The 22,549-nt window shown below is 43.2% G+C and overlaps 1 protein-coding gene across 1 annotated transcript in view; it reads left to right on the forward strand.

Annotated features, from left to right (window-relative positions):
* LOC126069199 (basic salivary proline-rich protein 4-like) overlaps window positions 1–22,549 on the forward strand; it is a 73,854-nt gene that overhangs the window by 19,064 nt on the left and 32,241 nt on the right. The window lies entirely within an intron of this gene.

The following is a 22,549-nucleotide window of genomic DNA, read 5'->3' on the forward strand; positions in this document are numbered from 1 at the left end:
TTTTCGTAAGCCAGGGTTTCTCAGCCTGGCAGTATTGATATGTGGGGCCCAGTTATTCTCTGCGGTGGGGCCATCTTGTGCATGGCGGCAGGGGTAAGGTACCAGACTGCTGTGTCTGATCTTGAGCAGCATCCCTGGCCCCCACCCACTAGGTGCCAGGAGCATTCTGTCCCCAGTTGTGACAACCCAGGCTGTCTCCTGACGTTGCTAAATGCCCCTGGATGGGAGGGGCAAAGTAGGTCCCCCGTCGAGAATCCCTGCTATGTATGGATGTTCGCTTAGAATACCTCCTAAATTTAATAGGAACACTTTGTTTCTGTGAAGGCTGGCTGATTGACAGTGGCCGTGAAAGCCTTTGAGAATCTACACCTAATGGGAGCTGAGGCCGGACCTCTGCGGCATCTCAGAGACAGTCAGACACAGCAGGAGCTTCTCAGCGGCTGTGGAGCGTGTAAAGGCACATGCAGATGGTAATCTGTAATCTGCAAACACAGGCCGGGGTTGGGAGCCTCAGAAGTCCTTCAGTCATTCATGGGGAGCATGAGAAGTCCCGGGTGGTGTAGTGGTTAAGTACTTGGCTACTAACCGAAATGTTGGCGGTTTGAAGCCACCAGTGTCTCCATGGGAGAAAGTCCTGGCAGTCTTCTTCTGTGAAGACGAGAGCCAGCAACACCCTGAGGGGCAGTTCTACTGTGTCACATTCGGCCACCGTGAGTTGAAAATTGCCTAGATGACGTCCGTGGAAGGTGAGCAAAGCAGCAGTGAAGTTCCAGTGAGTTCAGGGGTCAAGTTTGTAGCGGATACACTAAGTTTCAACTGTAGCCAGACCTTTATTAAGGCTAGAAATTTAGTCAGGTGTGTTTGAGGAGCGGACAGTCTGGAAGATAAGCAGTCATTGCTTCGGCTCCCTTTTTAGGCCCTCTTTCGAGTTTTGTGTAGACGGGATTGTGAGATCAATCCGGTCAGCTCAACACAGACTGTAATCTATGGGTAGTACGTTGTACAATCTGAAAATATGGCCTCAATACTTTTAGTGCTACATTTGAGCCCTCCGGTCAATAACTGGGCTCTTTTTACTCTCTAAAATAAGGGTGAGTATGTAACCTTGCCAATACTTTACTAGAAAACAATTGCAAAAAACCGTAGCCGAGTTTAGATGCATTTTGTGAAATGTGAGGCTGTACTGAGACTTCCTCTAGATTTGAAGACAGATAGACCAGGTGCAGCCAGTCACTTCCCACTCATGGGGACCCCAAATACGTCAAAGTAGAACAGTGCTCCCTAGGGTTTTTTTTTTTTTTTTTAATAACTTTTATTAAGCTTCAAGTGAATGTTTACAAATAAAATCAGTCTGTCACATATAAGTTTACATACATCTCACTCCCTACTCCCACTTGCTCTCCCCCTCTTGAGTCAGCCCGTTCAGTCTCTCCTTTCTTGACAATTTTGTCGGCTTCCCTCTCTCTACATCCTCCCATTCCCCCTCCAGACAAGAGTTGCCAACCCAATCTCAAGTGTCCACCTGATATAATTAGCTCACTCTTCATCAGCGTCTCTCTCCCACCCGCTGACCAGTCCCTTTCATTTCTGATGAGTTGTCTTCGGGGATGGTTCCTGTCCTGTGTCAACTGAAGGTCTGGGGAGCATGGCCGCCGGGATTCCTCCAGTCTCAGTCAGACCATTAAGTTTGGTCTTTTTATGAGAATTTGGGGTCTGTATCCCATTGATCTCCTGCTCCCTCAGGGGTCCTCTGCTGTGCTCCGTGTCAGGGCAGTCATCGATTGTGGCCGGGCACCAACTAGTTCTTCTGGTCTCAGGATGATGTAGGTCTCTGGTTCATGTGGCCCTTTCTGTCTCTTGGGCTCTTAGTTGTCGTGTGGCCTTGGTGTTCTTCATTTTCCTTTGCTCCAGGTGGGTTGAGACCAATTGATGCATCTCAGATGGCCGCTTGTTAGCATTTAAGACCCCAGACGCCACATTTCAAAGTGGGATGCAGAATGATTTCATAATAGAATTATTTTGCCAATTGACTTAGAAGTCCCAGCAAACCATGTTCCCCAGACCCCCGCCCTTGCTCCCCTGACCTTTGAAGCATTCATTTTATCCAGGAAACTTCTTTGCTTTTGGTCCAGTCGAATTGAGCTGACCTTCCATGTATTGAGTGTTGTCTTTCCCTTACACCTAAAGCAGTTCTTATCTACTGATTAATTAATAAAAAACCCTCTCCCACCCTCCCTCCCTCCCCGCCTCGTAACCACAAAAGTATGTGTTCTTCTCAGGTTTACTATTTCTCAAGATCTTATAATAGTGGTCTTATACAATATTTGTCCTTTTGCCTCTGACTAATTTCGCTCAGCATAATGCCTTCCAGGTTCCTCCATGTTGTGAAATGTTTCAGAGATCCGTCACTGTTCTTTATCGATGCGTAGTATTCCATCGTGTGAATATACCACAATTTATTTACCCATTCATCTGTTGATGGACACCTTGGTTGCTTCCAGCTTTTTGCTATTGTAAACAGAGCTGCAATAAACATGGGTGTGCATATATCTGTTTGTATGAAGGCTCTTGTATCTCTAGGGTATCTTCCTAGGAGTGGGATTTCTGGGTTGTATGGTAGTTCTATTTCTAACTGTTTAAGATAATGCCAGATAGATTTCCAAAGTGGTTGTACCATTTTACATTCCCACCAGCAGTGTATGAGAGTTCCAATCTCTCTGCAGCCTCTCCAACATTTATTATTTTGTGTTTTTTGGATTAATGCCAGCCTTGCTGGTGTGAGATGGAATCTCATCGTAGTTTTAATTTGCATTTCTCTAATGGCTAGTGATCGAGAGCATTTTCTCATGTATCTATTGGCTGCCTGAATATCTTCTTTAGTGAAATGTGTGTTCATATCCTTTGCCCACTTCTTGATTGGGTTGTCTGTCTTTTTGTGGTTGAGTTTTGACAGAATCATGTAGATTTTAGAGATCAGGCGCTGGTCGGAGATGTCATAGCTGAAAATTCTTTCCCAGTCTGTAGGTGGTCTTTTTACTCTTTTGGAGAAGTCTCTAGATGAGCATAGGTGTTTGATTTTTAGGAGCTCCCAGTTATCGGGTTTCTCTTCATCATTTTTGGTAATGTTTTGTGTTCTGTTTATACCTCGTATTAGGGCTCTTAGGGTTGTCCCAATTTTTTCTTCCATGATCTTTATCGTTTTAGTCTTTATGTTTAGGTCTTTGATCCACTTGGAGTTAGTTTTTGTGCATGGTGTGAGGTATGGGTCCTGTTTCATTGTTTTGCAAATGGATATCCAGTTACGCCAGCACCATTTGTTAAAAAGGCTATCTTTTCCCCAGTTAATTGACAGTGGTTCTTTGTCAAATATCAGCTGCTCATACGTGGATGGATCTATGTCTGGGTTCTCAATTCTGTTCCATTGGTCTATGTGTCTGTTGTACCAGTACGAGGCTGTTTTGACTACTGTGGCTGTATAATAGGTTCTGAAGTCAGGTAAGGTGAGGCCTCCCACTTTCTTCTTCTTTTTCAGTAGTGCTTTGCTTATCCGGGGCTTCTTTCCCTTCCATATGAAACTGGTGATTTGTTTCTCTATCCCCTTAAAATATGACATTGGAATTTGGATCGGAAGTACGTTAAATGTATAGATGGCTTTTGGTAGAATAGACATTTTTACTATGTTAAGTCTTCCTATCCATGAGCAGGGTATGTTTTTCTACTTAAGTATGTCCTTTTGAATTTCTTGTAGTAGAGCTTTGTAGTTTTCTTTGTATAGGTCTTTTACATCCTTGGTAAGATTTATTCCTAAGTATCTTATCTTCTTGGGGGCTACTGTGAATGGTATTGATTTGGTGATTTCCTCTTCGGTGTTCTTTTTGTTGATGTAGAGGAATCCAAGTGATTTTTGTATGTTTATTTTATAACCTGAGACTCTGCCAAACTCTTCTATTAGTTTCATTAGTTTTCTGGAGGATTCCTTAGGGTTTTCTGTGTATATAATCATGTCATCTGCAAATAGTGATAACTTTACTTCTTCCTTGCCAATCCGGATACCTTTTATTTCTTTGTCTAGCCTAATTGCCCTGGCTAAGACTTCCAACACGATGTTGAATAAGAGCCGTGATAAAGGGCATCCTTGTCTGGTTCCCGTTCTCAAGGGAAATGCTTTCAGGTTCTCTCCATTTAGACTGATATTGGCTGTTGGCTTTGCGTAGATGCCCTTTATTATGTTGAGGAATTTTCCTTCAATTCCTATTTTGGTAAGAGTTTTTATCATGAATGGGTGTTGGACTTTGTCAAATGCCTTTTCTGCATCAATTGATAAGATCATGTGGTTTTTGTCTTTTGTTTTATTTATGTGATGGATTACATTAATGGTTTTTCTGATATTAAACCAGCCTTGCATACCTGGTATAAATCCCACTTGATCAGGGTGAATTATTTTTTGATGTGTTGTTGGATTCTATTGGCTAGAATTTTGTTGAGGATTTTTGCATCAATGTTCATGAGGGATATAGGTCTATAATTTTCTTTTTTTGTAATGTCTTTACCTGGTTTTGGTTATCAGGGAGATGGTGGCTTCATAGAATGAGTTGGGTAGTATTCCGTCATTTTATATGCTTTGGAATACCTTTAGTAGTAGTGGTGTTAACTCTTCTCTGAAAGTTTGGTAGAACTCTGCAGTGAAGCCGTCCGGGCCAGGGCTTTTTTTTGTTGGGAGTTTTTTGATTACCGTTTCAATCTCTTTTTTTGTTATGGGTCTATTTAGTTGTTCTACTTCTGAATGTGTTAGTTTAGGTAGGTAGTGTTTTTCCAGGAATTCATCCATTTCTTCTAGGTTTTCAAATTTGTTAGAGTACAATTTTTCATAATAATCTGAAATGATTCTTTTAATTTCATTTGGTTCTGTTGTGATGTGGTCCTTCTCATTTCTTATTTGGGTTATTTGTTTCCTTTCCTGTATTTCTTTAGTCAGTCTAGCCAATGGTTTATCAATTTTGTTGATTTTTTTCAAAGAACCAGCTTTTGGCTTTGTTAATTCTTTCAATTGTTTTTCTGTTCTCTAATTCATTTAGTTCAGCTCTAATTTTTATTATTTGTTTTCTTCTGGTGCCTGATGGATTCTTTTGTTGCTCACTTTCTATTTGTTCAAGTTGTAGGGACAGTTCTCTGATTTTGGCTCTTTCTTCTTTTTGTATGTGTGCATTTATCGATATAAATTGGCCTCTGAGCACTGCTTTTGCTGTGTCCCAGAGGTTTTGATAGGAAGTATTTTCATTTTCGTTGCTTTCTATGAATTCCTTATTCCCTCCTTGATGTCTTCTATAACCCAGTCTTTTTTCAGGAGGGTATTGTTCATTTTCCAAGTATTTGATTTCTTTTCCCTAGTTTTTCTGTTATTGATCTCTAGTTTTATTGCCTTGTGGTCTGAGAAGATGCTTTGTAATATTTCGATGTTTTGGATTCAGCAAAGGTTTGTTTTATGACCTAATATGTGGTCTATTGTAGAGAATGTTCCATGTGCGCTAGAAAAAAAAGTATACTTTGCAGCAGTTGGGTGGAGAGTTCTGTATAAGTCAATGAGGTCAAGTTGGTTGATTGTTGTAATTAGATCTTCCGTGTCTCTGTTGAGCTTCTTACTGGATGTCCTGTCCTTCTCCGAACGTGGTGTGTTGAAGTCTCCTACTATAATTGTGGAGGTATCTATCTCGCTTTTCAATTCTGTTAAAATTTGACTTATGTATCTTGCAGCCCTGTCATTGGGTGCATAAATATTTAATATGGTTATGTCTTCCTGATCAATTGTCCCTTTTATCATTATGTAGTGTCCTTCTTTATCCTTTGTGGTGGATTTAAGTCTAAAGTCTATTTTGTCAGAAATTAATATTGCTACTCCTCTTCTTTTTTGCTTATTGTTTGCTTGATATACTTTTTTCCATCCTTTGAGTTTTAGTTTGTTTATGTCTCTAAGTCTAAGGTGTGTCTCTTGTAGGCAGCACATAGATGGATCGTGTTTCTTTATCCAGTCCGTGACTCTCTGTCTCTTTATTGGTGCATTTAGTCCATTTACATTCAGGGTAATTATAGATAAATAAGTTTTTAGTGCTGTCATTTTGATGCCTTTTTATGTGTGTTGTTGACAATTTCATTTTTCCACATACTTTTTTGTGCTGAGGCGTTTTTCTTAGTAAATTGTGAGATCCTCATTTTCATAGTGCTTGACTTCATGTTAGTTGAGTCGTTACGTTTTTCTTGGTTTTTATCTTGAGTTATAGAGTTGTTATACCTTTTTGTGGTTACCTTATCATTTACCCCTATTTTTCTAAGTAAAAACCTAACTTGTATTGTTCTATATCGCCTTGTATCACTCTCCATATGGCAGTTCAATGCCTCCTGTATTTAGTCCCTCTTTTTGATTATTGTGATCTTTTACCTATTGACTTCCATGATTCCCTGTTATGTGTATTTTTTTTTTTTAATTAATCTTAATTTGTTTGTTTTTGTGATTTCCCTATTTGAGTTGATATCAGGACGTTCTGTTTTGTGACCTTGTGTTGTGCTGATATCTGATATTATTGGTTCTCTGACCAAACAATATCCTTTAGTATTTCTTGTAGCTTTGGTTTGGTTTTTGCAAATTCTTTAAACTTGTGTTTGTCTGTAAATATCTTAATTTCGCCTTCATATTTCAGAGAGAGTTTTGCTGGATATATGATCCTTGGCTGGCAGTTTTTCTCCTTCAGTGCTCTGTATATGTCGTCCCATTCCCTTCTTGCCTGCATGGTTTCTGCTGAGTAGTCAGAACATATTCTTATTGATTCTCCCTTGAAGGAAACCTTTCTTTTCTCCCTGGCTGCTTTTAAAATTTTCTGTTTATCTTTGGTTTTGGTGAGTTTGATGATAATATGTCTTGGTGTTTTTCTTTTTGTATCAATCTTAAATGGGGTTCGATGAGCATCTTGGATAGATATCCTTTCGTCTTTCATGATGTCAGGGAAGTTTTCTGTCAGGAGTTCTTCAACTATTTTCTCTGTGTTTTCTGTCCCCCCTCCCTGTTCTGGGACTCCAATCACCCGCAGGTTATCCTTCTTGATAGAGTCCCACATAATTCTTAGGGTTTCTTCATTTTTTTAAATTCTTTTATCTGATTTTTTTTCAGCTATGTTGGTGTTGATTCCCTGGTCCTCCAGATGTCCCAGTCTACATTCTAATTGCTCGAGTCTGCTCCTCTGACTTCCTATTGCGTTGTCTAATTCTGTTATTTTATTGTTAATCTTTTGGATTTCTACATGTTGTCTCTCTCTGGATTCTTGCAACTTATTAATTTTTCCAGTATGTTCTTGAATAATCTTTTTGAGTTCTTCAACAGTTTTATCAGTGTGTTCCTTGGCTTTTTCTGCAGTTATCCTAATTTCATTTGTGATATCATTAAGCATTCTGTAAATTAGTTTTTTATATTCTGTATCTGATAATTCCAAGATTTTATCTTCATTTGGGAAAGATTTTGATTCTTTTGTTTGGGGGGTTGGAGAAGCTGTCACGGTCTGCTTCTTTAAGTGGTTTGATATGGATTGTTGTCTCCGAGCCATCACTGGGAAACTAGTTTTTCCAGAAAATCCGCTAGAAAAAAATCCAGTCAGATCCCTATCAGAGTTCTCCCTCTGGCTCAGGCTATTCAGATGTTAATGAAGCCGCCTGGGGAGGGTGGGGGAGGGAACAGAGAGATAGGAGAGTAGCCCCTCAGAATATAGCCAGAGTTGCTTGTCTTGCTTGGAATGACTATTATATCTGAGATTCCCGCGGGGCGCGTTGCCTATGTGTGCTGGCTGTGTGGAGATTGCCCCCAGGGGGTCTGGCCCGCTGGAGTCACGGTCAGATCCTCCGCTTCCAGCCCCACTTCCAGCATCAAGGCTCCCCTACTGGGACGGTGCACTCTTGACTCCAAAATCAGTCACTGCCTCCCGGGTACTTCTCGTCCCTCCAGCCGCGTGGCCGTGCCGCCCCCGAGAACCAGTTGGGCCTCCTCCCGGGGTTAGTTCAGATGGGTGGAGCAGCTCCCCGTGCTTGTGCCGTGACCGAGTGTCCCGGCTGGGACGCTGTTCTCCCCGCTCCAATACCAGTTGCTGCCTCCCGGGGACTTCTCCTACCGGCTGCGTCCCACGCCGCCCCCGCGACCCGGCTGGTCCCCTTCCCGGGGTTAGTTCAGGGGGGTGGAGCAACTCTCTGTGTTTATGCCGTACCTGCGTCCAGTCCAAATCCCTGCGGGACGGTTCCCCGGCTCGGACGCTGCTCTTTCTGCTTCAAGACCAGTCACTGCCTCCCGGGGACTTCTCCTACCGGCTGCGTCCCACGCCGCCCGTGGAACCGGCTGGTCCCCCTCCCGGGGTTAGTTCAGGGGGGTGGAGCAGGTCTCTGTGCTTGTGCCGTACCTGACTGGTACGCTGGCTCCAGGCTCTGGAGACAATCGCTGCTTCCCCGTATTAGTTCGTTCTCCGTCTCTAAATCTGTGTTTGTTGTTCAGGGTTCGTAGATTGTTATGTATGTGATCGATTCACTTGTTTTTCCATGTCTTTGTTGTAAGAGGGATCCGAGGTAGCGTCTGCCTAGTCCGCCATCTTGGCTCCGCTCCCTAGGGTTTTTAATAGCTGATTTTTCAGACATAGATTGGCAGGCCCTTCTTCTCAGGTGCCTCTTGGTGGACTCTAACCTCCAACCTTCCCGTTAGCAGCCGAGTGTTGCACCACTTAGAACAAGGGCTGCGTTAACTGTTGAGTCAGACCAAGCTGTCCAGGCCAGAAAGGTGTTTCATGTTTCTTAAGGACCTGCTGTGTGGTAGTGGAAGGAGCCTTGGTGGCGCAGAGGTTAAGCACTCAGCTGTTAACTGAAAAGTCGGTGGTTCAGACTCACCAGCTGCTCCACGGGAGAAAGATACAGCAGACTACTTTTGTAAATACTAAACCAGAAATTCATTGCCATCAAACGGTTCTGACTCATAGTGACCCTATAGAATAGAGTAAAACTGTCCCATAGGGTTTCCAAGGCTGTCATCTTTACAGAAGCAGACTGCCACACCTTTCTTCCACAGAGCAGATGGTAGATCCGAACTGCCGAGCTTTCAGTTAGCAGCTGATTGCTTTAACCACTGAACCACCAGGGCTCCTTTCGGGAAGACTGCAGCCTAGAAAATCCTCTGGGGGCAGTTTTACCCTGCCCTACAGGGTCACTAAGAGTCAGAATCCGCTCGATGGCAACAGATTTTTATGTGATAGGAGGAGTCCCTGGTTGGGGCCCTTATTCTACCTACCATAGTAAATCTTCTCCAAGCCCTAGAAGAGAAGAAGATTCCCCCCTTTGTGTAAAATACATGTTGTTGTTGGTGCCTTTGAGTCAGTTCCGAGTCACAGCAATCCTCTGTACAGAGATCAAAACACTGCCTGGTTCTGAGCCATCCTCACAATTGTTGCTATGCTTGAGCGCATCGTTGCAGCTACTGTGTCAATCCATTTCTTCGAGGGTCTTCTTTTTCACTGACCCTCTGCTCTACCAGGCATGATATCCGTGTCTCCAGGGACTTGTCCCTCCTGACAACAGACACTTCCAAAGTGCACGAAGAGGAAGTCTCACCATCCTGGCTTCTAAGGAACATTCTGGCTGTACTTCTTTCAAGATAGATTTGTTCGTTCTTCTTGCAGTCCATGGTAAATTCAGTATTCTTTGCCAACACCATAATTCAAAGGCATGAATTCTTTAGTTTTCCTTATGCATTGTTCAGCTTTCACATGCATATGAGGCAGTTGAAAATACCATGGCTTGGGTCAGGTGCGCCTTAATCCTCAGAGTTACATCTTTACTTTTGAACACTTTAAAGATGTCTTTTTAGAGCAGATTTGCCCAATGCAATACATCGTTTGATTTCTTGACTGCTGCTTCCATGGCTGTTGAGTGTAGATCCAAGTAAAATGAAATCCTTGACAACTTCATTCTTTTCTCTGTTTATTATGATGTTGCTTATTGGCCCAGTTGTGAGGATTTTTGTTTTCTTTATGTCGAGGTGCAATCCATACTGAAGGCTGTGGTCTTTGATCTTCATCAGTAAGTGCTTCAAGTCCTCTCTCCCTTTCTTCCCCTCCGCCCCCCATATATATATTATACAGAGAGATTTATATATCTGTGTGTGTGTGTGTGTGTATATATATATATATATATATATACACTTGAGATGTTTCTGTCCATCTTGGCCATCTCTTCATTACACATGGGGCCGTGGTCCCTGACAGCTTTCTTCATTTCACACAGGAGCCCAGCTCTCCGTCCCCTCCCCTGTCACCTCCGATGCGCACCCTCCCAAAGCCAAAGCTGCTCCTGGCCATTTGTATGCATGGAGCTTTGCAAGCTGAAATTGTTGCCTGTTTCCTGCCTCTCTTCAGGTCTGAACTGAAAAGAGCTCTTTTGCGTTCTGCAAGAGAGGAGAATTGATTCTGTGTCTGGAAGCACAAAAGTGATGGCTCTCGCTCACAGGTGTTGAAGGATTTGTTTGCAGAATAATCCTTCTTATATTTTGTGGAATTTGATAAATTTGCCTTCACAGGGATTTATTTATCTGTTAATCCATGAAGGAATTAAATGTTACAGGAAAGAGTCCACTTACCCAGTTATTACACATTTGCGTTTGTCTTGGAACATCCTTGCTTTAAAGCTATTTAAAACTTCTAATTGGATAGTGGTTTTTAAAAGGACACTGCATCTCCAAGAAGAGATAAGAAGTAGATGACAAGCAATGGGGGAAAGGCAAGTTTTTGTATATATGGTTAGCTGAAATAAATGGAGCATTAAAAAAAAAAGGGCAGAAACATAAACAACAAAAAAGGGAAGCGTCAAATATTTGCTTTCGTTCTGTTGGAAAAACCTCAGCTGCATGAAATTCCACAGGGGATGTTTTTCACATGTGCAAAATACACATCTCCCAAGACAGCCCTTGGAAAGAGTTTTGTTACAAGACTGCTGTGGAAAGCTGCAACTAGAATATTAATAAAGTGATAAAAGAGGAAATGAGGGCTTGCCACATAAAAAACAGAAGGAAAAATTGGATGAGAGAACAGTCAATGTTAGTTCACTAAAAACTAAATAAAACCTAAGGGTGTTTGGGTTTCCAAGTCTTATTTTTTTTTCTATAGTTATCAGCCCCCAAGTGTCTGTCAGTTTGTCGTGCCGTGGGGGCTTGTGTGTTGCTGTGATGCTGGAAGCTATACCACCGGTATTCAGATACCAGCAGGGTCACTGATGGAGGACAGGTTTCAGCTGAGCTTCCAGACTAAGACAGACTAGGAAGAAGGACTCGGCAGTCGAAGAATACCAGAAGAATGTTTACCTGTGTTTTATTGACTACGCAAAGATCATAACAAATTATGAATAACATTGCAAAGAATGGGAATTCCAGAACACTTAGTTGTGCTCATGACGAACCTTTACATAGATCAAGAGGCAGTTGTTCGGACAGAACGAGGGGATACTGACTGGTTTAAAGTCAGAAAAGATGTGTGTCAGGGTTGTATCCTTTCACCATACCTATTCAATTTTTATGCTGAGCAAATAATGCAAGAAGCTGGACTATATGAAGAAGAACGGGGCATCAGGATTGGAGGAAGACATATTAACAACCTGCATTATGCAGATGACAGATGCATGTTGAAACTGAAGAGGACTTGAAGCGCTTACTAACAAAGACCAGAGACCACAGGCTTCAGTATGGATTGCACCTCAACATAAAGAAAACAAAAATCCTCACAACTGGACCAATAAGCAGCATCATGATAAATGGAGAAAAGATTGAAGTTGTCAAGGATTTAATTTTACTTGCATCTACAGTCAACAGCCATGGAGGCAGCAGCCAAGAAATCAAAAGACGTATTATATTGGGCAAATATGCTGCAAAGGACCTCTTTAAAGTGTTAAAAAGCAAAGATGTCACCTTGAAGACTAAAGTTGCACCTGAACCAACCGATGGTATTTTCAGTCACATCATAGGCATGTGAAAGCTGGACAGTGAATAAGGAGGACAGAAGAAGAATTGACGCCTTTGAATTGTGGTGTTGGCGAAGAATATTGAATATACCATGGCCTGCCCAAAGAATGAACAGATCTGTCTTGGAAGAAGTGCAACCAGAATGCTCCTTAGAAGCAAGGATGGTGAGACTGCATCTCACATACTTTGGACATGTTGTCAGGAGGGATCAGTCCCTGGAGAAGGACATGATGCTTGGCAAAGTACAGGGTCAGCAGAAAAGAGGAAGACTCTCAATGAGGTGGACTGACACAGTGGCTGCAACAATGAGCTCAAGCATAGCAACGATTGTAAGGATGGCGCAGGACCGGGCAGTGTTTTGTTCTGTTGTATGTAGGGTCGGTGTGAGTCAGAACTGACTCGACGGCACCTAACAACAACAACAAGAACAACAACAATACTTATCAGAAAACCCAGGAAGTCATTAATTATGAACTTATAGATAGATCCTCCTAATACAAGTCTTCCAAAGAATGCTGTGACCTAAAAATGTTTCACCAACCATAGTTTTTCAGTCCTGCTTATTTAGTAAAGATTTGTTGTTGGTAGAGGCCATCAAGTTGGTTCTGACAACTGTGTATAAGAGAACGAATACTGCCCAGTCCTGTGTCATCTTCATGATCACTGGTATGTTTGAATCCATTATGGCTGCTGTATCAATCCATGTCATTGAGGGTTTCCCTCATCTTTGCTGACCCTCTACTTTATTAAACATGAAGCCTCTACTTTATTAAACATGAAGTCTTTTTCTAGTTATTGGTCTTTCCTGATGTCCAAAGTTAGTGATCTGAAGTCTCGCCACCTTGCTTCTTAGGAGCATTCTGGTTATATTTCTTCTAAGACTGATTTGTTCATTCTTTCAGAAGCCTGTGATGTGTTCCTCATATTCCATACTCTTTGCCAGTGCCACAGTTTGAATGCATCAGTTTTCTTCTGTGTTCCTCTTTCATTATCCAGCTTTTGAATGCATATGAGGTAATTGAAAAGACCATGGCGTGTTATAGAGTATTGAGCACCAGTTACATGAAGATCACTGTGTTTAGTGTTGGAAGTAGGTTTTCCAAAATAAGGAAAGGATAGCTTCTGTTTTTGAAGGAGTTCACAGTCTAGTGGAAGTGACCGATGTGTGTACCAATAACTAAAGGCAATGAACGAAAGGGCAAAACATTTCTAGATGAGGTACGAAGCAACTAGATTTGGTGTTCCAAATTAATATGCTGCCATGTATGGCTCTGAATATATTCTGCATAGAAAATTGACTGGGACTTCAACTAATTACTAAGATGGTGATGATGATGCTGATTAAAGTTTCATGTTTATGATAATGGTACAGAGATGAGACTGAAAGAAAGATGCCAGAATTCACAATAGAAGATTTAAACCTTCTCTGATTACATTCTGGTTCTGGTTCAGATGGATTAATCATACTCCACCCTGTCTCTCTCACTAAATGTAGCTACAAACTCTTGATAGTGTGTATGAGATTGACTCAGGAGTATGACAAATAAATAGCAGCAGACAGGTTGGGGAAAGAAAACAGAACTCCAAATACAACCAGTCCAGTAGTGAGTTTCTTGTGTTTTGTTTTTTATCTCCTATCTCTCCTGGCCTGGACTCAAGGACTGTGAAAATCCTTGAACTGCACGCCAAGTGTTGAGTGGGAAGGGGGTCCTATGGGACCGAACGAGCAGGGGAAATTTCCTGTTTTTTCTTTTCATTCTCTTCTACACTGGCCCAGGCAAATACCATTTCCAAAGCTTCAACCTTATGGTAGTGGCAGTGGCAGAAGTGGCAGCGGTACTGGTGGCCCAGTTCGCACCTACCTCTAAAGTAGGGTTGTCCTTCTCTCTAACCTGAGGCGTTGTGGTGTGAGGAGCATGGGAGGAACATCCTTGATTTTGTTCACTCTCTATCCACCTTTTCCTTTGCCACGGGGCAGACATAGTCACAGAGCATGGTGTCTAATCTTTAGTTTTTGAACTAAAAAAACCATAAATGGGGAGCACACGAGAGCAGAACAGTGAGAGAGAGATTGCAGAAAGGAGGAAACTCAAGAAAGATTCCTGATAAAGTTCTGTGTGACATCCTGAGGTCACCATTGAACTGCACATGGCAGCTGACATGAAACAGGACACCAAAGTCTTTGCAAATGGAAGTAAAGGGTAGACTACTACTGAGGTCTTTAACTGGCCCTTGGTTGGTACACACATGGGAAAGGCCCACAAACACAGCAAAATCTTTGACAGCTGAACTGAAAATGAAAACACAGCCCACAGAAATTGGGTCAGAACTTGTGGCCTGAATGTTACCAGGCTGCCTGCTATAACAAACAAACCCAAAACTCTCTGTTGGATTTAACAAAAGCCAGTGTCTCATAATATTCAAAATGTCCAGATTCTGATCCAAAATTACTTGTTGTATAAAGAATCAGAAAAGTATGACTAATTCTCAAGAGGAAAAACAATCAAGAGATACCAAACCCAAGATGATCTAGGTGTTGGAATTACCGAAAACTTTAAAGCACCTGTTTTTACCATGCTCCAGAGAATAGAATGAATTGGGGGGTGGGGGGAGAGAACTATCACAGATAAATAGAATCTATAAAAAAATAAACAAGTGAAAATTTTAGAACTGAAGAAGGTGATAACTATAATAAAAAAAATTCACTGGATGTATTCTGTAGCAGAATAGAGATGATAGAAGAAGGACTCAACGAACTTGAACATAAACTGAATAGAAAGAGTTCCTCCTGAACAACATAGAGAAATGAGTGAAAATACATGAACAGAGCCTCCGGTACCTATGGGCAGTGTGAAAAGGTATAACACTCATGTCATCTGTGTTCCAAAGGAAAAGAAAAAAAAATGTGTTGCGTAAAAAAAATTTTGGAGAAATAATGGTTGGAAACTTCCCAACTTTGGTGAAAGACATACGCTTACAAATGCATGAAGCTGAGCAAAACCCTGACATTATAAAATCGAAGACATCTATGCCCGGAAGCAGTGTAATAAAATTGATTTCTGAAAACCAAGACAAAGAACAAATCTTAAAATCAAAAGAGTAAAACGACATGTAAGGGAACAATGACTCAAACGACTGCAGATTTCTCATCAGAAACCATGGAGACAGGATGACAATGGAGCATTATTAAAGTGCTGAACAAAAAATAACTGTCATCCCAGAATTCTGTATCCAGTGAAAATGTCCTTAACAAATAAAGATGTAGTGAAGACATTCTCAGATGATGGAAAAATAAGGGAATTTTTCGCCAGTAGACCTGCTGTAAAAGAAATGCTAGAAACTACAGACAGAAGGGAAATGATACTAGATGGAAAATTGGAATATCAAAAATGAGGGAAGAGCAACAAAAACAGTAAACGGGGAAATATAACAGATGATTTTTTCCTGTTACATCCCTGCGTGATGCAAATGGTTAAGCGCTCGGCTGCTAACTGAAAGGTTGACAGTTTGAACCCACCTTAAGGAAGAAGAGCCTGGTGATCTGTTTCTGAAAGGCCACAGCCATGAAAACCTTATGGAGCACAGTTCTACTCTACACAAATGAGTTGGTCACCATGACTTGGAACTGACTCGACAGCAATTGGTTTGGTTTCTTTGTAAGTTGTTTAGGCTATTAATGATGGTTGAAAGCATTATGACATCATCTGATGAGATTTTCAATGAACTGTATGTAATGCATATGACTGCTCCAATAAAACAAGAGAAGAATAAAGGGACCTGTATGGCTGCTAACCAAAAGGTCTGTAGTTTGAACCCACCAGGTGCTCCTTGGAAACCCTGCGGGGCAGTTTTACTCTGTCCCATAGGGTCGCTATGAGTCGGAATCGACTTGATAGCCATGCATTTTTTTTTTTTTAAATACATTGTGAGGTTTTTACGTTCCACTTGAAGTGGCAAAATACTAATTCTAAGTGGACTGGGAAAACATAAGTATGTATGTTACAATCTGTAAAACCAAACCACAGACCAAACTTGTTGCCATCAAGTTGATTCCGACTTATAGCAACCCTACAGGACAGAGTACAGCTGCACCATAGGGTTTCCAAGGAGTGGTTGGGTAGGTTCAAACTGCCAGCATTTTGGTTAGCAGCCAAACTCTTTAACTACTGCACTACCAGGGCTCCATAATCCATAAAGCAGCTGCTAAAAATCTATACAAAAAGATTTAGTCAAAGACCCCAGAAATAAAATGAGATACTATGAAATATCCAAATAATCAAAAAAAGAAGGCAGAAAAGGGGAAAGAGAGAAACAGAAGACATAGGTGAACAGAGAACCAACACCCTCTTAATCCATAGAGCCACAGGCTTTATGTCAGTCAGTATTGCTAGGCCTTTCTTTGGCACTGTTACAGTAAATTTAGAGGTTCTTTCTGTAAGAAAACATTTTACTTTTTATAAGTTGTATTCATCCAATACATTTTTTAGAGCCTGTTCATCACTTGGAAATCCTGGTGGCGTAGTGGTTAAGAGCTACCGCTGCTAACCAAAAACGTTGGCAATTCAAATCCACCAGGCACTCCTTGGAAACCCTATGGGGCAGTTCTACCCTGTCTTATAGGGTTGGTGTAAGTTGGAATCAACTTGACAGTAATGATTTTTTTTTTTAATTCATCACTTGTAGCAGCTTGTTATTAAAAAATGCAAGGATTCATGCAGAATACTGAAAAGGATTGACATTTTAAAATTTTAGACCAACTAGGAAAGGGTGGGAAAGAGCCCTGGTGATGGAGTTGTTAAGTGTTCAGCTACTAGTCTGAAAGGTCAATGGTTCAAACCCACCCAGTGACTCCGTGGAGAAGAGACATGGCCATATGCTCCCATAGAGATTACAGCATAGAAAACCTTATGGGGCAATTCTTCTCTGTCAAATAGGGTCACTCTGAGTTGGAATCAATGGAACACAGCAACACAGGAAAAAAAAACGGATAGAGCATTTATTTATGAAAGGAAAATAAATGATAATATTGGCAAATATAATTTATGAACTTGTTGAAAGAAGAGACAGTCTCCAATTAAAAACGAAGACATCGTTTACTTTCTTTTTTTTCAAGGGGCCAGGTTGTCGTTGGAGATTGGGGAACCCTGAAGGGACTTAAATAGAAAAGAGCTATTTATTTGTTCTCAATGGACTAGTAGTTAGAGGAAAAAAAAAGAAATGATGAAATAGCTACAAATAAAAGGGGGGAATCTCTTTATTGCCTGTTGATATATAAGCAGTAGTTTTTGGTTTTTTTTTTTTTTTTTTAGGAAATGGCAAAGAAATGATGCAGTAAAATGATTTAATGTGTTTGGTTTGAGCCAAAAAATAATGGGCTGCACTCCATGACCTTCTCGGGTGACCTGGCACAAAATGTTGAGCAAAGAGCCTGGTCTGTATCCCCAGGGATGTTGAATGGCCTGAAAATAAGCCCCGTAACATGCTGCTGTTGTTGTTAGGTGCCATTGAGTTGGTTCCAGCTCACAGCGACCATATGCACCACAGAAGAAAACACTGCTTGGGCCTGTGCCGTCCTTACAATTGTCGCAGTGCTTGAGCCCGTTGTTGCAGCCACTGTGTCAATCCATCTGGTCGAGGGTCTTCCTCTTTTTCGCTGACCGTCTACTTTACCAAGTCTGATGTCCTTCTCCAGGGACCGATCCTTCCTGATAACATGTCCAAAGAATGTGAGATGCAGTCTCGCCATCCTTGCTTCTAAGCAGCACTCTGGTTGTACGTCTTCCAAGACAGATTTGTTCGTTCTTTTGACAGTCCATGGTATATTCAATATTCTTTGCCAACACAATTCAAAGGATGTCAATTTTTATTTGGTCTTCCTTGTTCGTTGTCCAGCTTTCGCATGCGTATGAGGTGATTGAAAATACCATGGCTTGGATCAGGTGCACCTTAGTCCTCAAGGTGACATCTTTGCTTTTCAACACTTTTTAAAGAGGTCTTCTGCAGCAGATTTGCTCAATGCAATGCGTCTTTTGATTTCTTGACTGCTGCTTCCATGGGCATTGATTGTGGATCCAAGTAAAATGAAATCCTTGACAATCTCAATCTTTTTTCTGTTTATCATGATGTTGCTTATTGGTCCAGTTGTGAGGATTTGTGTTTTATGTTGAGATGTAATCCATAATGAAAGCTGTGGTCTTTGGTCTTCATCAGTAAGTGCAAGTCCTCTTCACTTTCAGCAAGCAAGGTTGTGTCATCTGCATAACGCAGGTTGTTAATAAGGTTTCCTCCAATCCTGATGCCCCGTTTTCTTCATATAGTTCAGCTTCTCAGCTTGTTTGCTCAGCATACAGACTGAATAGGTATGGTGAAAGGATATAACCCTGACACACACCTTTCCTGACTTTAAACCATGTAGTACGCCTTTGTTCTGTTAGAACGAACAGTTCTTGATCAATGTACAGATTCCTTATGAGCACAATTAAGTCTTCTGGAGTTCCTCTTCTCCACAATGTTATCCATAATTTGTTATGATTCACACAGTTGAATGCCTTTGCACAGTCAATGAAATACAGGTGCACATCTTTCTGGTATTCTCTGCTTTCAGCCAAGACCCATCTGACATCAGCAATGATATCCCTGTTTCCACATCCTCTTCTAAATCTGGCTTGAATTTCTGGCAGTTTCCTGTAGCATGAGGGCCTTTCAAAGAATTTCATCAGTAGTGTGGCTGATTATCCACAAATGAACTCAAGGACATCAGCTTGTGCTCCGAGGTTGCTGCTTTGTAACTATGCTGAAAGAAATAAGTCAGACACAAAAGGACAAACATTGATCCCACTTACATGAAACACCCCGAGTAGGCAAATGCATAGAGGCTGAATCGACTTTTGAAATATAGCATTAGAGAAATCTGCTGTTAAAAAGCAAAGATGTCACTTTGAGGACTAAAGTGCACTTGACCCAAGCCATGGTGTTTTCAGTTGCCTCATATGTATGCAAAAGCTGGACAATGAATAAGGAAGACTGAAGAAGAACTGATGCCTTTGAATTATGGTGTTGGCAGAGAATGTTGACTGTACCGTGGGCTGCCAAAAGAATGAACAAATCTGTCTGGGAAGAAGTACAGCCAGAATGCTCCTTAGAAGCACGGGTGGAGAGGCTTCATCTCACGTTGTCTGGACACGTTACCAGGAGAGATCAGTCCCTGGAGGAGGACATCATGCTTGGTAAAGTAGAGGGTGAATGAAAAAGAGGAAGACCCTCAGTGAGATGGATTGACACAGTGGCTGCAGCAATGGGCTCAAGCATAACGACGACTATGAGGATGGTGCAGGACCAGGCAGTGTTTCATTCTTTTTACATAGGGTCACTAGGAGTTAGAACCTACTCAACAGCACCTAACATGAGCAACAACAACAGGGGCAGGTGGGAGAGGGACGTCGGGGTGGGGTTAGTGCTTGTGAGGTACAGAGTTTTTGCTAAGGGTGATGAAACGACTTGGAAATGGATAGCAGAGATTATTGCACAACATGGTGGAGGTAGTTATTTACGTCAAAATGATTGAAATGTTTGTTACATGTATTTCACCACAGTAAAAATTATAAAAGATTTTTTCATGCTTCCTTGGAAAGAAAAGTTACATTTTTTTTGGATAGAGGCACTTTGAACTCATTTACTTGCCTGGGTAGATAAGGTGTCTGAAAGCAGCTGAGTCCAATGATCTGGTCAAGGGGTCTGCCAAGCCCTTGGTTGGGATCACACTAAGGAAAATGAAATCTTTTTCCTTTTAGACAAATGTTTGTTGAAAAGTTATTCAATATTTGCAGGCTTCCACTGAAGGGAAAATACCACGTAAGCCCTACCACTATCATCATCTAATCACAGCATAAAGCTTTTAAGATTGGTTCTGTCTTTGGAAGAGACCAGTGGGATTGAAATGACCCGAAAGCATAAACTCATTTGAGCTTGAGAGTGCCTCTTATCAAGCCTATTGAATTGTGGTTGGAGGTCAGTGGTGGCTCAGCCAGCTTCCACATTCACTTCATTTCTACATTTCATCACAATATGGAAGGACAGGGGACCCTCTTCACTCACAATGTAGAAGGACAGGGGACCCTTTTCACTCACAATATGGAAGGACAGGGGACCCTCTTCACTCACAATGTGGAAGGACAGGGGACCCTCTTTGCTCACAATACGGAAGGACAGGGGACCCTCTTGGCTCACAATACGGAAGGACAGGGGATCCTCTTCGCTCACAGTGTGGAAGGACAGGGGACCCTCTTCGCTCACAGTGTGGAAGGACAGGGGACCCTCTTCGCTCACAATGTGGAAGGACAGGGGACCCTCTTCGCTCACAGTGTGGAAGGACAGGGGACCCTCTTCGCTCACAATGTGGAAGGACAGGGGACCCTCTTGGCTCACAATACGGAAGGACAGGGGACCCTCTTCGCTCACAGTGTGGAAGGACAGGGGACCCTCTTCGCTCACAGTGTGGAAGGACAGGGGACCCTCTTCACTCACAATGTGGAAGGACAGGGGACCCTCTTCGCTCACAATGTGGAAGGACAGGGGACCCTCTTCGCTCACAGTATGGAAGGACAGGGGACCCTCTTCGCTCACAGTGTGGAAGGACAGGGGACCCTCTTCACTCACAATGTGGAAGGACAGGGGACCCTCTTCACTCACAATGTGGAAGGACAGGGGACCCTCTTCGCTCACAATGTGGAAGGACAGGGGACCCTCTTCACTCACAGTGTGGAAGGACAGGGGACCCTCTTCACTCACAATGTGGAAGGACAGGGGACCCTCTTCGCTCACAATGTGGAAGGACAGGGGACCCTCTTCGCTCACAGTGTGGAAGGACAGGGGACCCTCTTCGCTCACAGTGTGGAAGGACAGGGGACCCTCTTCGCTCACAATGTGGAAGGACAGGGGACCCTCTTCGCTCACAGTGTGGAAGGACAGGGGACCCTCTTGGCTCACAATACGGAAGGACAGGGGACCCTCTTCGCTCACAGTGTGGAAGGACAGGGGACCCTCTTCGCTCACAATGTGGAAGGACAGGGGACCCTCTTCGCTCACAGTGTGGAAGGACAGGGGACCCTCTTCGCTCACAGTGTGGAAGGACAGGGGACCCTCTTCGCTCACAATACGGAAGGACAGGGGACCCTCTTCGCTCACAGTGTGGAAGGACAGGGGACCCTCTTCGCTCACAGTGTGGAAGGACAGGGGACCCTCTTCGCTCACAGTGTGGAAGGACAGGGGACCCTCTTCGCTCACAGTGTGGAAGGACAGGGGACCCTCTTCGCTCACAGTGTGGAAGGACAGGGGACCCTCTTCGCTCACAATGTGGAAGGACAGGGGACCCTCTTCGCTCACAGTGTGGAAGGACAGGGGACCCTCTTCGCTCACAGTGTGGAAGGACAGGGGACCCTCTTCGCTCACAATACGGAAGGACAGGGGACCCTCTTCGCTCACAGTGTGGAAGGACAGGGGACCCTCTTCGCTCACAGTGTGGAAGGACAGGGGACCCTCTTCGCTCACAGTGTGGAAGGACAGGGGACCCTCTTCGCTCACAGTGTGGAAGGACAGGGGACCCTCTTCGCTCACAGTGTGGAAGGACAGGGGACCCTCTTCGCTCACAGTGTGGAAGGACAGGGGACCCTCTTCGCTCACAATACGGAAGGACAGGGGACCCTCTTCGCTCACAGTGTGGAAGGACAGGGGACCCTCTTGGCTCACAATACGGAAGGACAGGGGACCCTCTTCGCTCACAATGTGGAAGGACAGGGGACCCTCTTCGCTCACAGTGTGGAAGGACAGGGGACCCTCTTGGCTCACAATACGGAAGGACAGGGGACCCTCTTCGCTCACAGTGCGGAAGGACAGGGGACCCCCTTCGCTCACAGTGCGGAAGGACAGGGGACCCCCTTCGCTCACAGTGCGGAAGGACAGGGGACCCCCTTCGCTCACAGTGCGGAAGGACAGGGGACCCCCTTCGCTCACAGTGCGGAAGGACAGGGGACCCCCTTCGCTCACAGTGTGGAAGGACAGGGGACCCTCTTCGCTCACAGTGCGGAAGGACAGGGGACCCTCTTCGCTCACAGTATGGAAGGACGGGGACCCTCTTCACTCCTCGGAATGTTGTTTAAATCTGCCATTTCAGGCCGTGCCATGAAAGCACAACAGTGCCTCTTTTGAAGGGTTTGTTTCCGGCGGAGGCCAGCCCCTTGTCCGTTTCCCTAAAGCCCTTTGGCTTCGCGGAAGAATGGATGCCGTTTGCTGCCGAGAGCTTTGTGGTTGCAGCGTATTGAAGATTAAATGCAAAGGCCCAGTCGGGGAGACCGAGCAAACGATAGCTCCCGTGATTCAGCTGGATTTCAGATGAGACCAGAGCAGGGTTTAGGTCATGATGTATTTCTCAGCGTCTCGCAGGGAACCTTAATAATCATTTGTGTAGCGCATCCTACTTTCAGAACAAGTGTGGAACTAACGGTACTCTTCCATTCACTCTGTTTTTCTTTC

Source organism: Elephas maximus, chromosome X, assembly GCF_024166365.1.
Source record: "Elephas maximus indicus isolate mEleMax1 chromosome X, mEleMax1 primary haplotype, whole genome shotgun sequence".
Lineage (NCBI taxonomy): Eukaryota > Metazoa > Chordata > Mammalia > Proboscidea > Elephantidae > Elephas > Elephas maximus.